This window comes from Saccopteryx leptura, chromosome 3, assembly GCF_036850995.1.
Source record: "Saccopteryx leptura isolate mSacLep1 chromosome 3, mSacLep1_pri_phased_curated, whole genome shotgun sequence".
Lineage (NCBI taxonomy): Eukaryota > Metazoa > Chordata > Mammalia > Chiroptera > Emballonuridae > Saccopteryx > Saccopteryx leptura.
Window position 1 is genome coordinate 290605957 of NC_089505.1, and position 26139 is coordinate 290632095.

General features: G+C 42.1%; 1 long non-coding RNA gene across 1 annotated transcript; it reads right to left on the bottom strand.

Moving 5' to 3' along the window:
• Positions 1 to 2726: 2726 nt before the first annotated feature.
• LOC136397972 (uncharacterized) lies at positions 2727 to 25615 on the bottom strand. Its single transcript, XR_010749956.1, has 4 exons — positions 25541 to 25615; positions 14937 to 15012; positions 6372 to 6478; positions 2727 to 2807 (listed from the first exon to the last, which is right to left on the bottom strand). It is a non-coding gene; the product is annotated as an uncharacterized lncRNA (long non-coding RNA).
• Positions 25616 to 26139: the final 524 nt, after the last annotated feature.

Sequence of the window (26139 nt, forward strand, 5' to 3'; positions counted from 1 at the left end):
AAGCAAATGGGCGCTTCTCCTGTGTGCCCTGGCCGGGGATCGAACCCGGGTCCTCCGCACGCTAGGCCGATGCTCTACCGCTGAGCCAACCGGCCAGGGCCTCCTATTTTTGTTAATGACTCTAATTAGCTTCCAGGACCTTTTAATGATAGAGGTCCCTTAGCACCTTCGGAAGAAGGCATGAAATTAGAAAACTATACAACAGGAGTTGAGGGATTACCTATATGTATAGGACATGAGCTACACTGTTTAAAAATAGAAGCTCAAGCTTGGCTCTCTATTGTCAAAAATAACAGTAAAGGGGAAGGAAAAAAATGTTTGTTATAAGGATACAAATTTAAAAGTAATATATCTGTACATGAAACATCATAGATTAAAGCCCCCATGGTTCCGTCTGAGTTAAAGGGCAGGTTGCTGATTTAAGGTGGCATAAGAACAATGGTTCAATTACAGTTGATGGTCAAGGTAATCATACTATCATATGGCATAGAGGAGAGACTATATATACTCAATATATATACTATATATACTCAAGCTCCACTATAAAATTTGGCCCTATACAATATCATTTGTGGAAAGTAGCCACGGCACTTAAACATATGTCAGCATAGAAAGGAAAAATCATCCTTCTAATCATACTATGTTAATCTTTAAGAAGAATGAAACACATTTCATATCTGCTTGTGTTAGATTGCCTTATATTTATTATAGGTGAAACCAAATAGACAGCTGAAAATTATTAAATAACTTGCAATAAGTGTGCTTTTTATACATGTATTAATTCTCCTATTCTTTTTAATGAAAATAGTAAAAGTCTTTACATTTTAAGAACCCGAACAGGAGTCTGGATTCCAGTACAGATGCATTGGATGTGGCAGGGTTCCCCTTCCATGATGCTGTTACAACATCTTATTAAGTTCTTGAAGCAAACCAAGAGACTAGTTGGACTGATTGTTGCCATCATTATAGGACTAATAGCTGTAACCACTGGGCTGCTATATCTGGAGTTGCATTACATCAAAGTATACAGACTGTGGCCTTTGTACAAAAATGGCATGAAGATTCTAAACAACTGTGGACTTCTCAAAAACTTATAGATAGTAACATTAATACTAAAGTTAATGATTTAGAACAGACTATGATTATGTTAAGAGATCAAAGTGTTAACCTACAAAGACAAATTAAGCTAAGATGTGATTAAAATGTAACTACTTTTTGTGTTACCCTTATTCCTTAAAATCATACTTATTTCCCTTAGGAAAATGTTAAAAAGCATTTGTTAAATCATGATAATATAACTAAAGAAATCATTAAATTACAAAGACATATTCATGAAGCTTTTCAAAGAAAATAGAAATTCTAACAGGTCAACCTATATTGAAGGAATTAATAGATAATTTATTGCAATTAAATCCTATAGAACAGGGGTCCCCAAACTTTTACACAGGGGCCAGTTCACTGTCCCTCAGACCATTGGAGGGCCAGACTATTAAAAAAAAACTATGAACAAATCCCTATGCACACTGCACATATCTTATTTTAAAGTAAAAAAACAAAACGGGAACAAATACAATATTTAAAATAAAGAACAAGTAAATTTAAATCGACAAACTGACTAGTATTTCAATGGGAACTATGGGCCTGCTTTTGACTAATGAGATGGTCAATGTCCGGTTCCATATTTGTCACTGCTAGCCGTAACAAGTGATATGATGCGCTTCTGGAGCTGTGACACTTGCATCCCACGTCACCAGAAGTAGTACTGTACGTGAGTGAAGACGCGCTGACCACCAATGAAAGAGGCACCCCTTCCAGAGGGGCCAGATAAATGGCCTCAGGGGGCTGCATGTGGCCCACAGGCCGTAGTTTGGGGACCCTTGCTATAGAACATATTAAAGGATTTTTAGGATCCACTGTAGGACTTTTTAAAATAGTATTAATTTTATGTTTTCTTTTATATATAGTCTGTTGGTGAATCAAAGCAAGAGAAATAAGGGATGAATAACAGAAGGCTGTGTTTTTTGTGGTGCTTCATAACATTCAGCATAAACAAAAAAAAGGAAATGTAGTGGAATAACCCATTGCATGACCTTGGATGGGAGCACAGCCAACAAGAAAAGAATGCTTTGCCAAGAGAATTGTTTTGTGATTCAAAAGCGAGTCACTGACACAAGTCTATGTGACTGAAAGCGGTTGCTGAACTCTCTTCTCAGTAAAACCTTCTCATAAGATTTTACTGCTCCCTTCAAGGCTATTCCTTGTGATAAAGAAAAGGAATGTTGTGAGAACCATACACGCAATAACAGTTAATGCTTTTTGATATTGTATTGTTATTAAGCTATCATGCGGATGTATTCTATGTTTTCTTAATTAAAGGTTACGCTTGATGCTATGCCAATTTCTAAGTAAACAAGCTTTTTGAAATCTTGTGAATAAAAATAGGACACAGCATGGACTCGGCGCCATTTGCCCAAGCGAGCGGTGGTCCTTTGCTAGTTCACTGACATTTTGTCTGCTGATCTCTTTCTCTGCGCTCCCACTCACAACAACACCAATTTATTTAGGAAATTCCTGCAAAGCTGAAAATGATCAGAAAATTCTTTATAGGTTAAAATATTTCTCTCTTCTGTTAGGGGTAACCACATACACAAACATTGATACTAAAGATAAACTGAATTGCCACCACCCATTACCATTATTGTTACTAGATTCACTTCATTTGCAGGTGTCCAAAACAGAAAATAAATAACTCTTCATCTTCAAATTCATCTGTTCTTATAATGCTCCTTAAAACTTTGGTTGTTTTTCTGTAATATAGAAGAAAAAGTTACTGAATAGTTTTTATTAATTTCTTTATCCAACCAAATACTGTGACCCTCTGAGTGTATTCAGAGCTAAACACATGTTACTATAGAAACTTTTAAAGTAACTGGAATTTCTAAAATAACAAAACAATTCTTCTATGTTTAATAAAACATATGTAGGCCCTGGCCGGTTGGTTAAGTGGTAGAGTGTCAGCCTGGCGTGTAGGAGTCCTGGGTTCAATTCCTGGCCAGGGCACACAGGAGAAGCACCCATCTGCTTCTCCACCCCTCCCCCTCTCCTTCCTCTCTGTCTCTCTCTTCCCTTCCCACAGCCAAGGCTCCACTGGAGCAAGGTTGGCCCGGGTGCTGAGGATGGCTCTATGGCCTCTGCCTCAGGTGCTAGAATGGCTCCGGTTGCAACAGAGCGATGCCCCAGATGGGCAGAGCATTGCCTCCTGTGGATGCCGGGTGGATCCTGGTCGGGCGCATGCGGGAGTCTGTCTGACAGCCTCCCTGTTTCCAACTTCAGAAAAATACCAAAATAAAAAAAAACTAAAAAAACATATGTAATTCCTTTTAAAATATATTAATTATATTCCAAAAGTATTGTTATCTCCTTGTGAAACTTAATTTTTAAAAAATGTTATTAATCAATATATGAAAATTAAACTCAGTTCTAATGTATGATTGTTAAAAATAATAAGTACACCCAACTTTTTTTTTTTTTTTTTTTTTGTATTTTTCTGAAGCTAGAAACGGGGAGAGACAGTCAGACAGACTCCCGCATGCGCCCGACCGGGATCCACCCAGCACGCCCACCAGGGGCGACGCTCTGCCCACCAGGGGGCGATGCTCTGCCCCTCCGGGGCGTCACTCTGCCACGACCAGAGCCACTCTAGCGCCTGGGGCAGAGGCCAAGGAGCCATCCCCAGTGCCCGGGCCATCTTTGCTCCAATGGAGCCTTGGCTGCGGGAGGGAAAGAGAGAGACAGAGAGGAAGGAGGGAGGGGGGTGGAGAAGCAAATGGGCGCTTCTCCTATGTGCCCTGGCCGGTAACCGAACCCGGGTCCCCCGCACGCCAGGCCGACGCTCTACCGCTGAGCCAACCGGCCAGGGCCAAGTACACCCAACTTTATTTAAAAAATAAAATATTAGAGATGGAAAGTCTACAATCAAAAAAGTAACTATTTTATAAAGCAGTGATATTTAAGATTTATTCTTACAGATTAAAGATCATATGTTCTTAAGATCTCTGAATAGGTAGGAAAATTTAAACATCACTTAGGACATTTTTCTACTAAATATTCTTATGTGCAAGGTATTATCAATATGAAAAATAAGAGTTTAAATTTCTCCTTTAATTTTAATGCCGGACCAGGTAGTGGCACAAAGAATAGAGCATCAGCCTGGGATGATGAGGACCTAGGCTCAGAACCCCAAGGTCACTGTCTTGAGAAAGGGGTCAATGGCTTGGATGGAGCCCACAGTCAAGGTACATATGAGAAAGCAATCAATGAACAACTAACGTGTCACAACTATGAACTGATGCTTCTCATCTCTCTCCCCTCCTGTCTGTCTGTCCCTGTCTGTCTGTTGTTAGATTCAGGGAATACTGATGTGTTGGGGCTGCCAAGAGTGTAACTATTGAAGGAACAGGGAGTGCTGATATGGCCCCTGTGAGGCTGAGAACAAAGAAGGTCAGAGACCCTTATCAGAAGTTTATGTTTGAAATTTGCCACTAAGCTAAAACCGGCCCCTGTTGCTATGCCGGCCCCTGTTGCTATGCTGCGTGTGACCTCCCTAGCCAATAGCTAAACTGCCACATCTGCTTCTGTATTATGCTTGCTCACTTAGGATATATAAGGACCTGGCTGTAAGCACCAGGCGCGGCTTCCGTTTGCAGCTCCTCGTGAGCACGGTGTCTCCGGACATCTTGGGAGTTCACCCCTGCGCAGGTTAAACTGGCCCATAAAGTAACATCTTAACTCCTGAAAGTCTTCAATGTTTGTTCTCATACCCGGTGGATGCTACATCTGTCTCTCTGGATAAAATAAATTAAATATAATAAACAAAAAGATAAATAGTAGCTGGAGGTATGCAAATTAGGGAGTTTAAATTAAGAAATGTTAATATATATTATTATCAAGTTAAAATTTAAAAATTTTTAATTAAGAAAAAAGAGGCTGTGAAGCCCAAATAATGAGAAATCCCAGAACAATGATATATAGGAGGTGGCCGCATCTCAGAGAGCCACACTCAGCAGACCTACATTCTGAGCTCATCTCAATGGAATCCCACTTGCTTTTCTTCTTTTTATTCTTCCCTTATAGTGTTTATGCAAACTCCAATAAAAGTCCTTCACTTCTACGGAAGTAAAGACCATAGAGGATGAAAATCAGCATTCACTGACTGAATGATGAGAGATTAGCACCATAACCAGCACTTTCATACCTTGCTGGAGTTTACTCCTAACAAGCGGAGATTACTGTCCTCATCTGTAACTGCAAACCTGAGGCGCAGAAAGGTAAGTGACAGGACACCAGTGCACAGAGTAACCCAAGCCTGATGCCAAAACTCATACCTGCCCAACAACATCCTAAAGAGACATTTATTTCTTCTGTGCACTCAGTTTGATAGAATCTGATGACGTGACAGAGAAATATAAGAGGCTGAGAACAGCAGAGATGTGCTGAAAAAGAGTAAGTGCACTAACGAAGACTAAATGAGCAGAATAGAGGGCCCTGAAACAAACGATGAACACTGCCACAAAAGGGCAGAGGACGGCCTCTCAATAAATGTGCTAGACAGTGGAGACCCGTGAATAGGAAACACACACTCCGCCTCACTTTATGCAACAAAATCAACCCCAGTTGGATTATAGAATTTATTTGTTTCTTTAAAATTTTTTTTTCTTCTATTTTTCTGAAGCTGGAAACGGGTAGAGACAGACAGACTCCCGCATGCGCCCGACCGGGATCCACCCGGCACGCCCACCAGGGGGCGACGCTCTGCCCACCACAGGGCGATGCTCTGCCCCTCCGGGGCATCGCTCTGTTGCGACCAGAACCACTCTAGCGCCTGGGGCAGAGGCCAAGGAGCCATCCTTGCTCCAATGGAGTCTCACTGCTGGAGGGGAAGAGAGAGACAGAGAGGAAGGAGAGGGGGAGGGGTGGAGAAGCAGATGGGCGCTTCTCCTGTGTGCCCTGGCCGGGAATCGAACCCGGGACTTCTGCACGCCAGGCCGACGCTCTACCACTGAGCCAACCGGCCAGGGCCTATAGAATTTATTTGGAAAACAAACCAATGGAACTTTTATATGAAACTATGGCACACTCTTTTCATGACCTTTCAATAAAATATTTTTTCTTAAAATATACATGTTCCATTCTATGTTTTGACTAGAGTGGTAATTACTTACAGTAATTGCTTATACTATATACATTTACATTTATGTACTTTCTTGAATTATGTGTCACTATGAGAACTAAAAATCGAGAGAAAATACAATGAGAGTATTAAAGACAAATGTTTTCAAATTAAAGCTATACAAAATTAGAAAACTACTTACTGGTTTTTTAAGTACAATGGGATGATCAGGCAGAAAGTCTGGTTTCTTCCTGCAGATGGAAACACTTGAAAGCTTCAACAGGAAATCTCTGCTGTATTTAATTCTCTCTGTAGACAGCCACCACCAAAGTAAGGTTATGAGTCACAGAGCTCTCCCAGATCACTTTTTGGCCCAATGCTTTCTGGATGTCCCTTATCTGTCCATTATTTTATAAAGTGAGTAGCGTCTATGCACAAAGGGGGTGGAGAGGAAGCTTGTTTCCAATTTCCCCTTTACAAGAAGAGGCAGTCTAATAACCAAGGGAAAATGGACGGTTTCAGAAAGTTGGTAATGAATTCATGGCTTCTTTTGTGACATTATCCAAGCTGACCAAAGTGACCTAGTATTGTGAAGTATGACAGCAGTACCACCCACTGGGCAAGTCAGATCCTGCCAAAAGGGAACCCTAATAAGCCTATCTAATCGTTGTATTAATGTACTAAAATTTCAATACAATCAAAATAAATTCAAGAAACACTGACTACACCCGTACTGTGTATCCGGAGCTGTGATAGGTACTGGTGAACAGGGTCCAGACAGGATCCCAATCTTCAAGCAACAATGATCCCAGTGTCTGCACATGTCTCATTAGAAAGTCTCACAAAGATAGATCTGGGCCAGAAACAGTGGAGCAACACCGTTAGAGTCCTACCAGACTTAGAGTTCCTTGGCGTTTCCTGGGGGATAGAAGTGTCTTTTATTCTAACCAGGTGGTTCATGGTGGGCTCCCAGGTGGGGGCTGGTCACCAGAAAGACCAGGTCATGATTAGAATATTCAGCCAGGGCCATGCCCCCCACTCCCTGTCAAAGGGAAAGGGGCAGGAAATGAATTTAATGATTGATTGTGCCTATAGGATGAAGTCTCCATAAAATCTAAAAGTACAGGGTGAACAGACGTCCAGGGTTTAACACACCCACAGACCGGGAGGATGTGGCAACCCAACTCCACAGGGACAGAGCTCTTACACTTGGGGACCTTCCAGACCTTGCCTATTGTAGCTCTTCATTTGGCTGGTCAACTGTATCTTTTATCATATTGCTTAATATATAAGAAGCTGGTAAAAGTGGTTAAGTGTTTAAGTTCTGTGAGCTATTCTAGAAAATGATTATATTCAATGAGGGGATCTCGGAAACTTCCATTCATAGCCAAGCTAGACAAAAGTTCTGGGCAAACAGGGGACCTACGACTTGCAAGTGTTGTCAGCAGTGGAGGGTACTCATTGGGACAGAGCGCTTAACGTGAGAAAAACAGTGGGAATGCATCCAAGATAGACAGAGGCTGTTGGAGAACGAGGCACTGCTCCACACAGACACACTCACTCGCTCTAAGCTGGAATGCATGGCTAACGTCTTGAAACATGCCAGGGACATATGTGGTGGGACTAAACTGACTGACATCAGGGTGAGGGCAACACTCCAGGAACAAGAGCACCAGTGGCACCACTGTCACTTTGTGGAACTCTACTCCCACCCACTGACCCTACACAGGGGGTCACCCAAACTGTGTTCTCCATCAATCTGCTGAACATCATTCATCCTGCCCCAGAGAATCCCTGAGACCCCACCACACCCAAATCAGTCCCTTGGCCCCAGGCTATTCCAGAGGTTCTTACTTACCACCAGCAGCTTGCCTCAAAGCCTCAACCTTTGTGGACTTTCCCCAAAACTTGCAAACCTCACATGACTGCTGGCTGCAGTTGGCTTGTGCTGCAGACTCTCTCAAAGATCCACAAACAACACAAGCCATTACCAGCCTCAGCTCACGTTATAGTTACCTAAAGCATCCAAAGTCCAGCACAAGTGGCAGCTGGCCTCGGTTCACAGTGTAAACTCTCTTCAGTGCCCCCACCCCAGGACAAGCCGCAACCAACTTCACGTCCCTTTGAAGCTTTTGCAAAGCAGCCTCAGGGCTGGCACAAATGACAGCTGATGTGGCCGGCTTTAGACCACAGCAGAGCCCCATCCATCCAGCAGTGCAGGTGACACATCAGAAGGGTCACTTCAGCCAGCACCTGAGCCACAATCAACTGCCACTCTGTGGAGTTAACCTCTACTCAATAACTTGTCCCTGTTGCTGCAGCTGGCCCTTCCTGCCAGTCAACCTGAGGGTCAATTCCACTCACTGGTGTGCCACCAGCAATCAAGGTCCAAAACAATGGGGCGGGGATCACACAAACCACACAGAAAACACCTCTGGAGGACCTAAATCAGGTGACCAGGGAAACTGCATGACTGAACCCTATAGGACACCTACTACATAAGGCCACTCTGTCAAGACCTGGAGACACTGCAGATCTACCTAATACACTGAAACACATGCAGGGAATCAGTCAAAATGGGGAGACAAAGAAACATGTCCCTAATGAAAGAACAGGACAAAACTCCATAATAAAGAACAAAATGAAATGGAAAGAATCAATCTACCAGATGCACAGTTTAAAATGCTGGTTATAAGGATGCTCAATCAACTTTGGAAAAGAGTAGATGAACTCAGAAATTCAATAAAGAGATAGAAAACATAAAAAGCAGGGAAAAAAAGAAACAGAATGGAGAAACACAGTAATTGAAATGAAGAATAAATTAGATGGCATTACTGACAGTTAGATGAAGCACTGAATTGAATTACTTATTTGGAAGACAAAGTCATGAAAAACACCCAATTATAACATCAATAACAAAAAAACAATTTTTAAAAATGAGGATTGTTTAAGGGAAAACTAGGATGACATGAAGTGTAATAAGTTTTTCATGATAGGAGTCTGAGAAGGAAAGGACAAAGAGAATGGAAACTTATTTGAAGAAATAATGACTGAAAACTTCCCTAACCTGAAGGAAATAGACGTGAAAGTCCAGGATTCACAGAGAGTTCCAAACAAGATAAACCCAAAGTAGCCTACCCCAAGGCATATCATAATTAAAATGCCAAAGGTTGTAGAGCGTCGGCCTAGCGTGCGGAGGACCCGGGTTCGATTCCCAGCCAGGGCACATAGGAGAAGCGCCCGTTTGCTTCTCCACCCCTCCGCCGCGCTTTCCTCTCTGTCTCTCTCTTCCCCTCCCGCAGCCAAGGCTCCATTGGAGCAGGGATGGCCCGGGCTCTGGGGATGGCTCTGTGGCCTCTGCCTCAGGCGCTAGAGTGGCTCTGGTCGCAACATGGCGACGCCCAGGATGGGCAGATTATCGCCCCCTGGTGGGCAGAGCGTAGCTCCTGGTGGGCGTGCCGGGTGGATCCCGGTCGGGCGCATGCGGGAGTCTGACTGTCTCTCCCCGTTTCCAGCTTCAGAAAAAAAAAAAAAAATGCCAAAGGTTAAGGACAAAGAGAGATTATAAGAACAGAAGAGAAGAACAGTGAGTTATTTACAAGGGAACTCCCATAAGAGTGAAATTGATTTCTCAACAAATACTTTTCAGACCAGAAAGAATTGGCACAGAATATGCAAAGTGATGAAAGGCCAAGATCTACAACAAAAGTTACTCTACCCAGCAAGGCTGTCATTCAGAATCAAAGGGGAGATAAAGAGCTCCCTAGAAAAAAAATGCTAAGGGAGTTCATTACTACAAAGCCAATATCAGAGGAAATTTAAAGGGAGTTACTTAAGAAGAAAAGATTAAAATATATGAAAAAGAAAATATAGGAAAGTAAAAAATCTCAGTGACAATAGCAACAGTGAAAGCAGTGGATCAATCCACACTGTAAAGACAGAAGTTGGAAGATCAAGTGTAATTATAATAAATTATGGGATATATACAAATATAAATAAAAGAAATAAAAAATGTCATAACATGAATATGCGTGGGTGAATAAAAAATGTATGACTTTAGTATGTGTTCAACTTAACCAACCATCAACTTAAATAGAGTGCTATAAACAGAGCCTGGCATACATAAAACACATGGTAACTACAAACCAAACATCAGCAATAGATATACAAGAAATAAAGAGAAAGGAATCCAAACAGAACACTACAAAAACTCAATATACAAAAGGAGACGGCAAGAGAATTTAAAAAAGTAAGTGAAGAACTATAAAAAAACTATCAGAAAAATAGTTCAGAAAACTATATTGAGTGACAATAATTATATACCTATCTATAATTATTTTAAATGTAAATGGGACCCTGGCCAGTTGGCACAGTGATAGAGCATTGGCCCAATGTGTGGATGTCCTGGGTTTGTTCCCAGTCAGGGCACAGAGGAGAATTGACCATCTGCTTCTCCATCCTTCCTTTTCCTCTTCTTTTTCTCTCCCTCCTCCCTACAGTTATGGCTCAATTGGTTGTAGCAAACTGGCCCCGGGTGCTGAGGATGGCTCTGTGGCCTCCACCTAAAAATAGCTCAGTTGCTGAGCAATAGGTCAATGCTTCAAATGGGCAGATCATCATTCTGTAGGGGGCTTGCTGGGTGGATCCTGGCCAGGGCGCATGTTCATGTGGAAGTCTGTTTCTCTGCCTCCCCTCCTCTCACTTAATACAAAAAAAAAAAAAAAAAGTAAATAAAAAATAAATGTAAATGGACTAAATGCTGTAATCCAAAACCAAGACTCATACACATGCTACCTACAAGAGACCCACTTCAGATTGAAAGACACACTCGGACTAAAAGTAAAGGGAGTAGAAAAGATATTGGATGGGAAAAGATATTTCATGCAAATGGGAATGAAGCTGGGTTAACAATACTTGCATCAGACAAAAGAAACTTTAACACAAGGAATGCAATGAGACAAGGCAGGGCATTTCATAATCAATGGCTCAATCTAACAAAAGCATATAACTTATAAACATTTAAGTTCCAAATGTAAGAGCACCTAAATACATAAAGGAAATATGACAGGCATAAAAGGAGAGATCAACAGTAATACAATAATTGTAGGAACATGAACACTCCATGGACATAAGTGGATAGGTCATCCAGAGAGAACATCAGCAGGGAAACAGTGGTCTTAAGTGACACGTCAGACCAGATGGATTTAATTGATATTTTTAAAACATTTAACCAAAAAGCAGCAGATTGCACATTTTTGGTGCACATGAAACATTTCCCAGGACAGACCACATGTTAGTCTGCAAAACAAGTCACAGTAAACTTTTTTCTTTTTTCTTTCCCAAGTTCAAGAGGGGAGATAGACAGACAGACTCCCGCATGCACTCTGACTGGGATCCACTCTGCCCATCTAGAGCCATGCTTGCAACCAAGCTATTTTTAGCACCTGAAGCAGAGGCTCCATAGAGACATTCTCAGTGCCCAGGGCTGATGCTCTTAACTAATTGATCCACTGGCTGTGGGAGAGGAAGAGAGGATAAGGGGGAGAGGGAGAAGGGAGAAGCAGATAGTTGCTTCTCCTGCGTGCTCTGACCAGGAATCAAACCTGAGGTGTTCATATGCTGGGATGATGCTCTATCCACTGAGCCACTGGCCAGGGCCAAAAGTAGTCTTTTTAAAAAATTCATTTTACAGTCCAGCATTACCCATATACCAACACCAGACACAGATACCACAGAAATAGAAAACTATTGGTCAATATCAATGACAAACACAGATACAAAAATGCTCAACAAGATGAGAGCAAATAATTAAGCAATACATTAAAAAGACCACACACCATGATCAAGTGAGATTTATTCCTGGAATGCAAGGGTATTTCAATATTTGCAAATCAATTAACAGGATACACCACATAAACAAAATGAAGGACAAAAATCACATGATCCTATCAGTAGCTGCAGAAAATACATCTGAGAAAATTCAACATACATTTATGATAAAACCTCAGCAAAGCAGGGACAGAGAAAACATTCCTCAACATAATAAAGGCCACATATGACAAACCCACAGCTAACAGTTAATAGTGAAAAGATAAAAGCTTCTTTTTTTTTTTTTTAATCAGAAACAAACAAACAAACAAAAAGAAGGTCTGCTTCTACCACTTTTATTCAGGATAGTATTGATAGTCCTAACCACAGAAGTAAGGAAAAAAGAATGCATCCAAATTGAAAAGAAATAAAACTATCATTTGAAGGTTACATCATACTATAGACAGAACTCTAAAGATGCCACCAGAAAGCTATTTGACCTAATAAACGAATTCATCATAATAGCAGTATAGAAAATTAATGTCTATAAATATGTTGCATTTGTATTCACTAGTAACAAACTATCAGAAAGAGAAATTAAGAAACCAATCCCATTTACAATTCCATCAAAAAAGAATAAAGTGCCTTAGAATAACTTTAACCAAAGAAATAAAAGACCTGTACTCAGAAAACTATATAAAGATACAAATAAATGGAAGGATATATCATAGTCATGAATAAAAATAATTAACATTGTTAAAATGTACAAAGCAATCTACAGATCCAACACAATTCCTATCAAAATACCAACAGAATTATTCTCAGAAATACAACAAATAATCCTAAAATTTATACAAGATTAAAAAATGATCCAGAATATCCAAAGCAATCTTGAGAAAGAACAGAGGTAGAGGTATCACGCTACCTGATAGCAAAATGTACTTCATGGCTATCGTAATAAAAACAGCATAGTACTGACATAAAACAGACACATAGGCCAATGGAACAGAACAGAACAAAGAGCCCAGAAATAAACCCATGCTTATTTGGTCAATTAGTTTATGAAAAAGAAGGCAAAAATATACACTGGAGAAATGACCGTATATTTTTTTATTAAATTCATTGGGTTGGTACTGGTCAAGATATTTATATAGGTTTCAGGCGTACAACTCCATAGCACAGTATCTGTGCACTGCACTGTTTGTTCACCTCCCTCCAGAGTCTTTCAATAAGTGGTGTTAGGAACAGGTACAAGAAAACTCATAGCAATGAATGTCATGACCTGAATTTTAGCAATGACTTCTTAGCTGTGACACAAAAAACATGAGAGAAAATGAGGAAAAGAGAGAGAGAGAGAAGCGGGGAGTGGAACAGGGAGAGGAAGTGGGAAAGGGGAGAAGGAGAAGTAAGGGTCTGGTATCAAGACCTCTTACAACTCAACAGCAAAAGAAAAACAACCCGGCCCTGGCCGGTTGGCTCAGCAGTAGAGCGTCGGCCTGGCGTGTGGGGGACCTGGGTTCGATTCCCGGCCAGGGCACATAGAAGAAGCGCCCATTTGCTTCTCCACCCTCCCCTCCTTCCTCTCTGTCTCTCTCTTCCCCTCCCGCAGCCAAGGCTCCATTGGAGCAAAGATGGCCTGGGCGCTGGGGATGGCTCCTTGGCCTCTGCCCCAGGCGCTAGAGTGGCTCTGGTCGAGACAGAGCGACGCCCCAGAGGGGCAGAGCATCGCCCCCTGGTGGGCAGAGCTTCGCCCCTGGTGGGCGTGCCGGGTGGATCCCGGTCGGGCGCATGCGGGAGTCTGTCTGACTGTCTCTCCTGGTTTCCAGCTTCAGAAAAATACAAAAAAAAAAAAAAAAAGAAAAAAAAAGAAAAACAACCCAATAAAAATATAGTCAGACTTCAGTAGAACTTTCTCCAAAGAAGAAATACAAGTGGCCAACAAGCAAATGAAAAGATGCTATAAATCATTAGTTATTAGAGAAATACAAATCAGTATTACAACAAAATACTACTTCACACCCACTAGGATGCTACAATAAAGATCCTAACAAGGATTTAAGGAAATTAGAACCTGCATATGTTTCTAATGGAAACAGAGTTCTTCTCTTCTGCTTCAGTAACGGAATTAGCTGGCCGCCCACCTCTGCTCTGGGCAGTATGACTAATTTGTTCTGACCAGTGAGATATCAAGTGTAACTCTGGACTGTACTTGGAAAGTACACTTCCCTTCCTATCACCTCCTTCCTGATGGCTAGATAGGGTGGAGCAGAGGCATTCTTCTTGGGCAATGAGATAGAAGCCACATGTTAAAGACAGCAAAGCACTAAGACAGGACAGTTGACCCTACAATGACATGGGGGTTAGGTTTGTCGACTCCCTGCTAAGTATAAAGTCCATATATAACTTTCAATTCTCCCAAAACTGAAAATAATTCACATATAAATGACCTTGCATAGTTCAAACACACATTCATCAAGAGTCAGCTGTATAACATGGCCAGTCGCAACCTCATAGAGCAGAACAAGTATGCCAGTTCAAATTTTACATGACAAAGAGCAGTGGTGTTCAATATTTTACACTTGAGGACTGGTGGAAACAGAAATATTTTGGGGAATGCTAAGGCAAAAATCATCCTGAGCATAAGTGAATTTGACTAAGATCATTGGGTGTATAATTTCCATACATCATCAGGGTGGTTAACTCTTTTGCAGACCGGCACCAGTTGTTGAAAAGCACTGACATAGAAGATACAGAAATAAACTGCGACCTGTTTAAGCCTTTGTTATTATGGTCCTGCCTTTAGAACACTCAAACCTACAGCCTGAATAATACAGACAGAAATCAACCAAAACAATATAATAAAATTTCTTCTGTACATAAGGTTTGCAGCTAAGCAAATACTAACTCCACATAAACACTAAAACACTCTTAGGAAATCTCATAAATAATAAAAATGCACCTTTCTTAACTGGAGACTGATGTTGCTGCTGGTCACTGAGACCTTGAGGAAAGGCTTGCATTCCATTTGTCTTGCTCTGTTGAAAGAAGAAGAAAATATACTTTTTGATGAAGGTTTAAAAACTTTATATAATAATTTTATACCATCCAAAAATATTCTCCTAAACAATTAAATTATTAGTGAAGGAATATATTTGGGCTAAAAGGAGAAGCAACCTCATAAGTATACTTATTAAAATAAGCAACAAAAAATACCTTTCAAACTATTTTCACATATATCTATATTTTTGTCATGATTATAATTATTTTTGCAAGGGAACATAAAGCCAAGATAAATGATATGATCCTAAAGATAAATAATTCTGAAGCAATTAAAAATAATTTTTTTGGCCCTGGCCATTTGGCTCAGTGGTAGAGCGTCGGCCTGGCGTGCAGAAGTCCCGGGTTCGATTCCCGGCCAGGGCACACAGGAGAAGTGCCTATCTGCTTCTCCACCCCTCCCCCTCTCCTTCCTCTCTGTCTCTCTCTTCCCCTCCTGCAGCGAGGCTCCATTGGAGCAAAGATGGCCCGGGCGCTGGGGATGGCTCCTTGGCCTCTGCCCCAGGCGCTAGAGTGGCTCTGGTCGCAACAGAGCGACACCATGGAGGGGCAGAGCATCGCCTCCTGGTGGGCAGAGCGTTGCCCCCTGGTGGGCGTGCCGGATGGATCCCGGTCGGGCGCATGTGGGAGTCTGTCTGACTCTCTCTCCCCGTTTCTATTGTAGCTTCAGAAAAAAAAAATAATAATAATAATTTTTTTGACAGAGACAGGGAGGAAATCAGAGAGAGAGACAGATAGGGACAGAGAGACATGAAAGGAGAAAGATAAGAAGCATTAATTATTCTTTGGGGCACCTTAGTTGTTTATTGATTGCTTTCTTATCTGTGCCTTGCCTGAGGCTCCAGCAGGCGAGTGACCCCTTGGTCAAGCCAGCGACCTTGGCCTTCAAGCCAGCGACCATGGGGTCATATCTATGCTCCTATGCTCAAACCAGTGACCCCATGCTCAAGCCGGTGACCTCAGGGTTTTGAACCTTGGTTCTTTGTGTCCCAGTCTGATACTCTCTTCACTGCATCAGGCTAAAAATAGATTTTAATTCATGAAAACAACATATTTATTCATAAAAATCTGCAATAATGAGAGAGTATTTACTTTTTAATTTTATTTTATGGAAAGTAGATTCCTGATGTTAGTTTGCAATCATATAAATGCTTTCACACACTACCTTGGAAATAAGGAAAATAAGAAAACATTGTGGCCCTATCCTTAAAAATGAATATTTCTGTTTCATCAATCACTGTATTAGTTTGTAGTAGGCTATTTCTAGAAATCTGCAGATTTTTCCATAATGGTGCCTAAAGGCAGAGAATTACTTATCTAAACCTATGACACCATGAGGAGTAATGAAGTAATTCTACATTATTGAGACATCAGAATACGTCATCAGAAAAATGTCAAACATTGATGATGCCAAAGATTTCGTTTTCCACAGTTTTCCTGACTGTTAGGTTTAATGTATTATAATAAGAATTATATGGCCCTTTAAAAATTAATTTCTTAAATTTGAAAATTCGACTAGAGGCACATTTCACTATCTTTGCAACATCATTTAAATGCAAGGTCTAAAATCAAACTCAGAAGTAAATTGTAATCCAAGGGAAAAAGAATCAAGAAACCAATCTCTTTTTAGAATAGTTACCAAAAAGAATTAAACACTTAAGAATAAATTGAGCCAAGGAGGTTAAATATCTGTACACAGAAAAGTTTAAAATGCTGATTGAATTGAAGACAACATAAATAAATAGAGAGGTAATCCATGTGTATGGATTGCAAGAATATTATAAAAGTGTTCAAATACCCTTAGCAATCTACAGACTCAATACAATTCCTATCAAAATTTGAATAACATTTTTCATAGAAATAAAAAAAAAATTTAAAACTTGAACTGAACCACAAAAACCCCAAAGAGCCAAAGCAACCTTATGAAAGGAGAACAACGTTGAAGGTACCATGTTATCTGATATTGTTGTAAGGTACCAAAGGCTACAGAATTAATATTAATAGTTTAGGGAGCTTAAAGAACATTTTATTAATTTGGGCTAGGTGTACAGAGAAATTTTTAAATGATCTCTGTACTTGTGTGATTAGCATAAAACCAAGATGGCCGATGGCATTGTGTTGTAAATGCAAAGGGGAAGGAGACTTGGATTCTCTGACACCTGTGGGGAAATGGGTGAATAGCTATCTAGGTACAGGCAGAGAATAAATTAAATTAAACCTTTTCTTATATTAATGGGCCATTTACAGGCATTTTTCTCCATGGAAACTACCTCTCCCCTCCTGAAAGCATGTAGTTAATGTGTGTATCTCTGGGCAAAGGTTGTGATGTCATGCTTTTTCCCCCGCCCATGTATAATTAAGGATATATAACCAACCCCTGAAATATTAAGGAGACACACAATTTGGGACTTTGGGACTGCCCCATGTAAGCTATATGCAGCCGGCATATTTAATAAATTTCCTCCTTTAATAAAACTTTTCAAAACTTAATTGGACTATGTGCCTCTATGAAAACCCATGGAATTGTGGATTGGGTACTTTATAACATTTGGCGCCCACGTGGGGCCTATGGTGTGTCGTGTCACCAGGTAGAGGCACCTCGAATCGGCTGGTCTCTCCGGGAGGCTGCCCGGTCCTGCTTGAGTCCCAAGGAGAGGTGCGCCACCTGAAATGTTCTCGGGGCTCCGGGTCTTCCTGTGGGTCTGGACAGTTCCCAAATTTGACAGTTTGGACTATTAGGCAGAGAACTTGAGTAGGTAAGTAAAGCAACTCCTTTTGCTTTACTGAATGCTAGCTTTCCTCTGTATGTCTGTATACTTGCTTTTCTGTTCTGTAGTGAGTACAGTGAAATAGATAAGACATGGTTGGCATGTTCGCAGTACACTCTCCAAGACTGAGACATTGGTGGAGAGTTTCTAGGTCTTGCTTCAGACTCTAAGGGATATCTGCTTGTACTCTGAAGGGACATTAGTGAGAACTGAGTGGACCAGGTTCACCAGTTCTGCCTCGGGCCCTCAGAGGCGTCAGGTTCTCTAGGACTTTGTGCTCTAGGAAGGCATAGTGGAGACTGAGTCTGTCCAGGATTAGTCAGTCTCGCATCGCACTGAATCAGTGGAGACTGAGCTAACCTGGATTGTTTAATCTCGCCTCGGACTTCCAGAGACTTCTCTGTGTTTGTCGGGATCTCAGTCTTTCTTTTCCTGAGTTTAGGTTTAAAGTTTTTGCAGGGACGCGACCTACATTACACCTAAGAGTCCACGAGGGGAGCCCTTCCCTCATCTATGAAAGCGCGCGTGCACGTGTGTGTGTGTGTGTGTGTGTGTGTGTGTGTGTGTCTGTTTTAAAGCTTGGCTTCGTTTTTTTGTGTTAAAATTGGAAGCTTCTGACTAAAAAGCAATCTCAAATGGTGACTTGTATATACTGCAGATTTTCTTTGTTTCTTCGAGAGAGCTCTCGTGACATTTCTCAGTTTGGACTCCCCTCCCCTGCTCCAATACATATCTTCTCTTGGATTCAGAACCTCTGGTGTCAAGGGGCCCTATTAGGTTTCTCCTCTGAAATTGTTCTTTTCTGTTGGCTTCTTCCCTTGGTTTAGTGTAATAATTAATATCTCTGTCAAACACCTTTCATTTTGGGTGCTAGTTAATTATCTGTCTTATCTTTTTGTTTTTATTGGTGCACTAATTTCTGGATTTTCTGAAGTAGTTTTTTTTTTTTTTTTGTATTTTTCTGAAGCTGGAAACGGGGAGAGACAGTCAGACAGACTCCCGCATGCGCCTGACCGGGATCCACCCGGCACACCCACCAGGGGCGAAGCTCTGCCCACCAGGGGGCGATGCTCTGCCACTCCAGGGCGTAGCTCTGCCGTGACCAGAGTCACTCTAGCGCCTGGGGCAGAGACCAAGGAGCCATCCCCAGCACCCGGGCCATCTTTGCTCCAATGGAGCCTTGGCTGCGGGAGGGGAAGAGAGAGACAGAGAGGAAGGAGGGGGTGGGGGTGGAGAAGCAAATGGGCGCTTCTCCTATGTGCCCTGGCCGGAAATCGAACCCAGGTCCCCCGCACACCAGGCCGACGCTCTACCGCTGAGCCAACCGGCCAGGGCCTGAAGTAGTTTTAATTCTGTAATTAGTGGCCTTGACTATTAAATATGGGAGGAGGGGCCAGTTCACAGAAGACCCCTTTAGGTTGTCTTTTTTTTTTTCTTTCTGAAGTTGGAAATGGGAAGGCAGTCAGACAGACTCCCGCATGCGCCCGACTGGGATCCACCCGGCATGCCCACCAGGGGCAATGCCCTGCCCCTCCAGGGCATTGCTCTGTTGCAACCAGAGCCATTCTAACGCCTGAGGCAGAGGCCATAGAGCCATCCCCAGTGCCCGGGCCAACTTTGCTCCAATGGAGCCTTGGCTGCGGGAGGGGAAGAGAGAGACAGAGAGGAAGGAGAGGGGGCGGGGTGGAGAAGCAGATGGGCGCTTCTCCTGTGTGCCCTGGCTGGGAATCGAACCTGGGACTCCTGCACGCCAGGCCGACGCTCTACCACTGAGCCAACCGGCCAGGGCCTAGGTTGTCTTTTAAAGCACTTTCAAGAAGCTTATGGAGACAACCATGGGTATGAAATTAGATGGTCCAAGAGAAGGCTACGCACTCTCTATGAATCAGAATGGCTGGCCTTTGGGGTTAAATGGCCGAAAGTTGGGACTTTTAATTCCCAGATAGTAAAAACAGTCTGGAATATAGTAACTGGAAATCCAGGTTGTCCTGATCAGTTTCCATACATTGATCAGTGGCTAAATTTAACATTAAATCTGCCACTATGGCTGTAAGTTTGCTTGATATAGAGATGGTGCCACGTCTTCCTAATCAGGCCAGGTTTGGGTCTAAACTAAAGCAAGAAGGGAATATAAGGAGTGCCCCAGGACCTCCGGTTCTCACAGAGTCTCATGAGGAAGCTGAGTTGCCATCCTCTGTTAGGTCAAAAACTAGAGCCCCTGAGTCTATACAGCAGCTACAGGAGGAGGCTATAACTTCCACTGCCGCATCCCCTCCCCACACTCGGAGTGGATCCAATATGGGCAGGGAAGGGATCCTATCTTGCCACTCAGGGAGGCTCCCCCTTCAAGAACTGACCCCGACCATGAGGAACGGCCCTTCCTTGTGTATGTCCCATTCTCCACCAGTGATCTATATAATTGAAAAAGCCAAAATCCTCCATTCTCAGAGAAGCCCCAAGCTCTGATAGGGCTTATAGTAGAATCTGTCCTATAAACTCATAGACCTACCTGGGAAGACTGCCAGCCACTTTTAAATACCCTCTTCACTTCAGAAGAGAGGGATAGAATTAGACAAGAAGGTAAAAAGGCAGTCCTAGGGCCTGGAGGGGGATCAATAGAGGAAAATAGGGATTGCATTCAGGTGGCCTTCCCCTCCACTAGACATAAATGGGATCACAACTCCCAGGAGGGGAGAGCCTCGTTGGACGCTTTTCTCTGGTATCTCTTAGCAGGACTAAAGGCTGAGGCCCAAAGGCCTACCAACCTCTCAAAGGTTGCTGGAATTATCCAGGATCCACAGGAATCCCCTGCTGCATTTTTTTAATGTCTTTGTGAAGCATACCGGGTGTATACCCCCACAGACTCGGATGCTACCAAAAACAGTGTGCCTGTTAATTTGGCTTTTGTAACTTAGTCAGCCCCAGATATTAAAAAGAAAGCTAGAAGGGTTTGAGGGCATGAGTAAGTCCCAGCTAATTTCAATAGTTCCGAAAGTTTTTTATAATAGGGAGACAATTGAGGTAAAACAGGATAAAAGAATAGTTAAAGCAGTAGTAGCAGCACTCCAAGAGATGAACTCTTTTAAGGATAAAGGTCCCCCAAAGGAGCAAAATAGAGAAGGAAATAATTCAAGGAAGAATAGGATTCAGCTAGGAAAGAATCAATGCGCTTATTGTAAGGAAGAGGGCCATTGGAAAAATAGATGTCCCGCATTACAAGTGGCCAAGGAAAGTTCTGAGATCCAAAGTCTCGAGTACTGAAGGGACCAAGGCTCTTTTTCGTTGAACCCTTGAGCACCTATAGTAACAGTAGGAACTGGGGAAGACCTGCTTCATTAGCCATAATAAAATTGTAAAAAGAATTTTCAGGGAATTGTGGGAAAAATTAGAAGCCTCTTAGAGACTAAAACAGCCCACTGTTAGGAAGGCAAATTTATAAAAATTTTATTTTATTTGCTGCTTTTATTATAAGAAATAAAGCTAAACTGCTGCCAGGGGAGGGAATGAAAGCTGGCTGGGTTTTTAGAAATGCTGGGTCCAAACGCACGCCCATCCATGCCACCTCTCCCTTGGCAACTGTGTCCCTAATCTGGCGGCTAAGGAGAAGGGAGCGGGAGTCCTGGAAAGGTTGGGTGCCTCTTTGGGACTAAGCCCAGAACCTCGTCACTGCTGCCATCTTGCGCTTGGCCAGCCTAGGGTTCAGTTAGCCGTCGAGTTGTGCAAAGAGGGACAGACACATCGAATGCCTCTTCTTTTTCCCCTCTCCTAAGAACTCTGGTCAGCAAACTGCCATTTGCAACCAGCTCGCGGGCCACATAAGGCCTCTTAGGTATAGCTCTCCAATGGAGTGCCAAGTGTAGGTGCTGCCTCAATAGGGAAGATGCCTACATATATAATTTAAATTTAAAATTTTGGCTCTTCAGTTATTGTACTATTGAAAATTGGCTCTATTAACTAATAGGTTTTCTGATCACTGGGTTAGGAGTAGTGACTTATTGTTCCCCCACTGTTGTGTAAAAAGTATTTTCCATGTTAAAATGTATATGTTATTGCAAAAGCCTTTTGTTAATTCTTTATTTGCTGTTTTATAGCCCTGAAATATTAGAATCTTAGTTTAAATATTAGAAATTTTTAACAATATCTTTTATATAATGTTTAGTTTATTATCATTTTGAAACAATATTAGTTAATATAAAAGAAAGGAGTCATATCCTGAACTCTTGAAAATCTATTTTATCATGCTTTTGTTAAAATTTCTTTTGAATACTAATATATTGAGTTATTCAGCAGCAAAGAGACTGGAATTCTAAAGGAGGCACCAAAACCTGCTTCACTTGATTTAATCCAGCTAATAACGCTATCTTTTGTCTTCTTCCAAGAGTTTATAAAGACAGAAAAGGGCTCTCAAGCCCCTCAGGGAGATCTTCTGAGCATGGCTTTTAAGGTCTATAATGACCAAGTTAGAAACAAAAAAGGCAAATATGGCCCAAAAAAGATCAGGAAAATACCAAGCTTTTGGCATAACCCTTAAAGGCTCCAGTGCCCCGAAGGGGCTTCATAGGATTTCATCAAGGCCCTGCTTCAAGAGTGGAAAGAAAAGTCATTGAGCTGAGGCCTGCCAGGCTTCTCAGCCCCACCGGGGGACATGTTTTTGCTATGAGAAAAGGACATGAGAAGGTAAGCTGCCCCCTTGCTCCACAGAGAGAGGGTTCAGTCTCTTCCAGCCCTTTCCAGCTACCTGTGACCTGACCTTGCCTAGCCTGCTGGGGCCAGCCACTGAAGGATTAAGAGTTGGCCCCATCTCACAACACTGTTTATAAGCCTAAGGTATTTCTTCCAAGTAGCAGGTAAAACTGATCTCATTCTTGTAAACACAAGGGCCATTTACTATGCCTTGCCTAAATTTTTTTTTTTTTTTTGTATTTTCTTTTTTTTTTTCATTTTTCTGAAGCTGGAAACAGGGAGAGATAGTCAGACAGACTCCTGCATGCGCCCGACCGGGATCCACCCAGCACGCCCACCATGGGGCGACGCTCTGCCCACCAGGGGGCGATGCTCTGCCCATCCTGGGCGTCGCCATATTGCGACCAGAGCCACTCTAGCGCCTGAGGCAGAGGCCACAGAGCCATCCCCAGCGCCCGGGCCATCTTTGCTCCAATGGAGCCTTGGCCTTGCCTAAATATTTAAGTTTTATTTATCCCTCGAAGATCTCTGTTGTGGGTGTTCATAGTCTTATTTTCTGTTGCTTTATTTAAGGTATAGTGTCTCCTTTATTCCTCTTGTCTCAATGCCCCCATACCTATTGTAGGCTGGGATCCGATCCTAATTCCAGTTAAAAGTAGTGATCGTTAGGACTTAGACTCTAGTTGCAAAGTGTAGAAATGTGACCACGGTTCCAGTGCCTTGTAGGCTTTTCCAGAATATATATGACTTATGCTCTTTAGGACATTTCTCAGACTGAAATAGAAATTAGGTTATATTTGTGAATGATATAAAGCAGTAATAGTGTCAACATAGACTTAGCGAAATTATGTTAACCTGTTAAGAACATTTGTAACTGTAAGAATTTTATTTTGGATCCTGTTATATTAGTTAAAACTTTGTTTCATTTAATAATCTAGTAGGCTTTAGTCACTTTATTGTATTAAGACACTTGTTATAGTATTTGTTAACACTAGCTATTTAAATTTTATTATTAATTGTATATTCTTCCAGTCTGCCTCAAAATTGGAACATAGTAATTCAAATGAATAGATGCCATCCAGAACCAGTGGGGTTTTGGGACCCTAATTGCCAAAGGTTTATTTGAAACCAATTAGAAAAAATTTAAAAACAGGAAAGAAAAGAATTTTCTCAGGTAAACATTTAGGAATATCTAAAAATAGACTTTAATAAAATAATTGACAATTGTTAAGAAATTGTTATACAGAATTCTTTCCAGGTTTAACTTGCCCATCCTAGTGTTGGACCTACATTTGTGTCCACAGTCTCAAAGCTAGTAGGAAAGGAACCCAAAATTGATTAGAAACTAATTTGAAGTTACATTGTGCCCACAGGTACCCAAAAGTTTAGGGCAAATAAATGACATGAATCAAATAGTAAAAGAAATGTAACCACCCGTTCCTTAAGTACTTGCAGGATTTACAGGTTACTCAGCAAGCTGTTCAAAGGACTGTCCAAGAGGTGCTTCCAGCGTTATTAGGAAATCAAGTGCATCACCCAGGGACTAGCTCTTACTGGTTGGGTCCACACACCCTGATCCTGACAACTCCCACTGCTGCCAAAATAGAACGCGTGTCATACTCCAACCACAAACAGGAAGCTGATTGGTCTATGTACAGCAAATGTATGAAGAAACTAAAGACTCTTTTTAACCAGAGTTTGGGAAAAGGGAAAATAGGGTAAAAAGAAAACCAGCTTAATTGTCACTAAAGGTTAAAAGTTTTAAAATTAAGAGTTCTGACTAAAAGTAAATTGTTACAAAAGCCAGTTAATTTTATGTAAGGTGCAAAAGATTTGTGAAGTTTATAGGGAATCAATCAGTAATATTTGTTTCTTTTTTTTCTTTTTTTGTATTTTTCTGAAGCTAGAAACGGGGAGAGACAGTCAGACAGACTCCCGCATGCGCCCGACCGGGATCCACCCGGCATGCCCACCAGGGGGCGACGCTCTGCCCCTCTGGGGCGTCGTTTTGTTGCGACCAGAGCCACTCTAGCTCCTGGGGCAGAGGCCAAGGAGCCATCCCCAGCGCCCGGGCCATCTTTGCTCCAGTGGAGCTTCGGCTGCAGTAGGGGAAGCGAGAGACAGAGAGGAAGGAGAGGGGGAGGGGTGGAGAAGCAGATGGGCGCTTCTCCTATGTGTCCTGGCTGGGAATCGAACCCCGGACTTGTGCACGCCAGGCCGATGCTCTACCACTGAGCCAACTGGCCAGGGCTACAATGCTTTTTATATGAAATTATAAAAGTTAAACAATTCTGTTTGTTATAGCAAAAGTACCCATACAGTCATGAAAACAGTAACATTGAAGACGGTTATCCTGGAGAATGGTGGGAAGGAAATGGGTTGGTGGAGGGATAAATGGCCATCTTTACTGTATCTAGAAGGATTTTTAAATTTTCTAAAATAAATATAGCAAAATGTTTACATTTGAAAATGCTGGCCCTGGCCGGTTGGCTCAGTGGTAGAGCGTCGGCTTGGCGTGCAGGAGTCCCGAGTTCGATTCCCGGCCAGGGCACACGGGGGAAGCGCCCATCTGCTTCTCCACCCCTCCCCCTCTCCTTCCTCTCTGTCTCTCTCTTCCCCTCCCGCAGCCAAGGCTCCACTGGAGCAAAGTTTGCCTGGGCTCTGAGGATGCCTCTGTGGCCTCTGCCTCAGGCGCTAGAATGGCTCTGATTGAGACAGAGTGACGCCCAAGATGGGCAGAGCATCGCCCCTTTGGGGGCATGCCAGGTGGATCCCGGTCGGGGGCATGCGGGAGTCTGTCTGACTGCCTCCCCGTTTCCAACTTCGGAAAAATACAAAAAAAAAAAAAAAAGAAAGAAAGAAAGAAAAAAAAAAGAGAAAATGCTAGGCAGCAGGTAGAAAAAGTCTTGTATTCTCCTTAATGTATACTTGAAATATATCAAAGTTTTAAAAAGTACGTCAGCACTCAGCATAGGAGCTGGCACGCAGCAGCCCTCTGACAAGTGTTACTTTCCAGACTGTGATGCTTCTAGTCACTGTAATTTCTGAGACTTACTCGGCTAACTCCACTTTGTAAGCACTGAATGTTGCGTGGATATTCATTTTGAAAGTTGAAAGGGAATACTGCTCCTGTTAGAAGAGAAAAGAAAATACTATCTTCAATATCCATGTCTTCAATAAATGATATAACATCACCTAAAAACCTTAAATGTCTAGAATATTCTAAGCATTGTTTTAAAATGTTTTCTGATAGTTCCCGTACTCAACACTATGACATGTCAGCCACTGTGTTAGGCATAAAAATGTGAAAAGAGTTCAGAGATAAGAGAGTTCACAGTCTGTTTTAAAGCACAAGATCATAAGTAATGACTCTAAAAATAAGTTCTATGAGAGGAACAGAGAAAATGCTAGGGGAGGGCTGAGTGGTCTTTGAGGTATCAAGGCTGTCCTCACAAAAGAAAATAATTCGATCTGGGTTTTAAAGAATTCAGTCTGGGGATGTGAGATAGACAAGAGGTATAGGTGTATGTTGAGAAAAGCCAAAATTTATTCCTGATTTACTAACCTTTGCTTGTTGGGGACTGAAAAGCCAACAGGGTTTTTGCAGTTTAGATTTTTGGGGGACAGAGGTGTGGGGAACTGACTGTAAGCTGA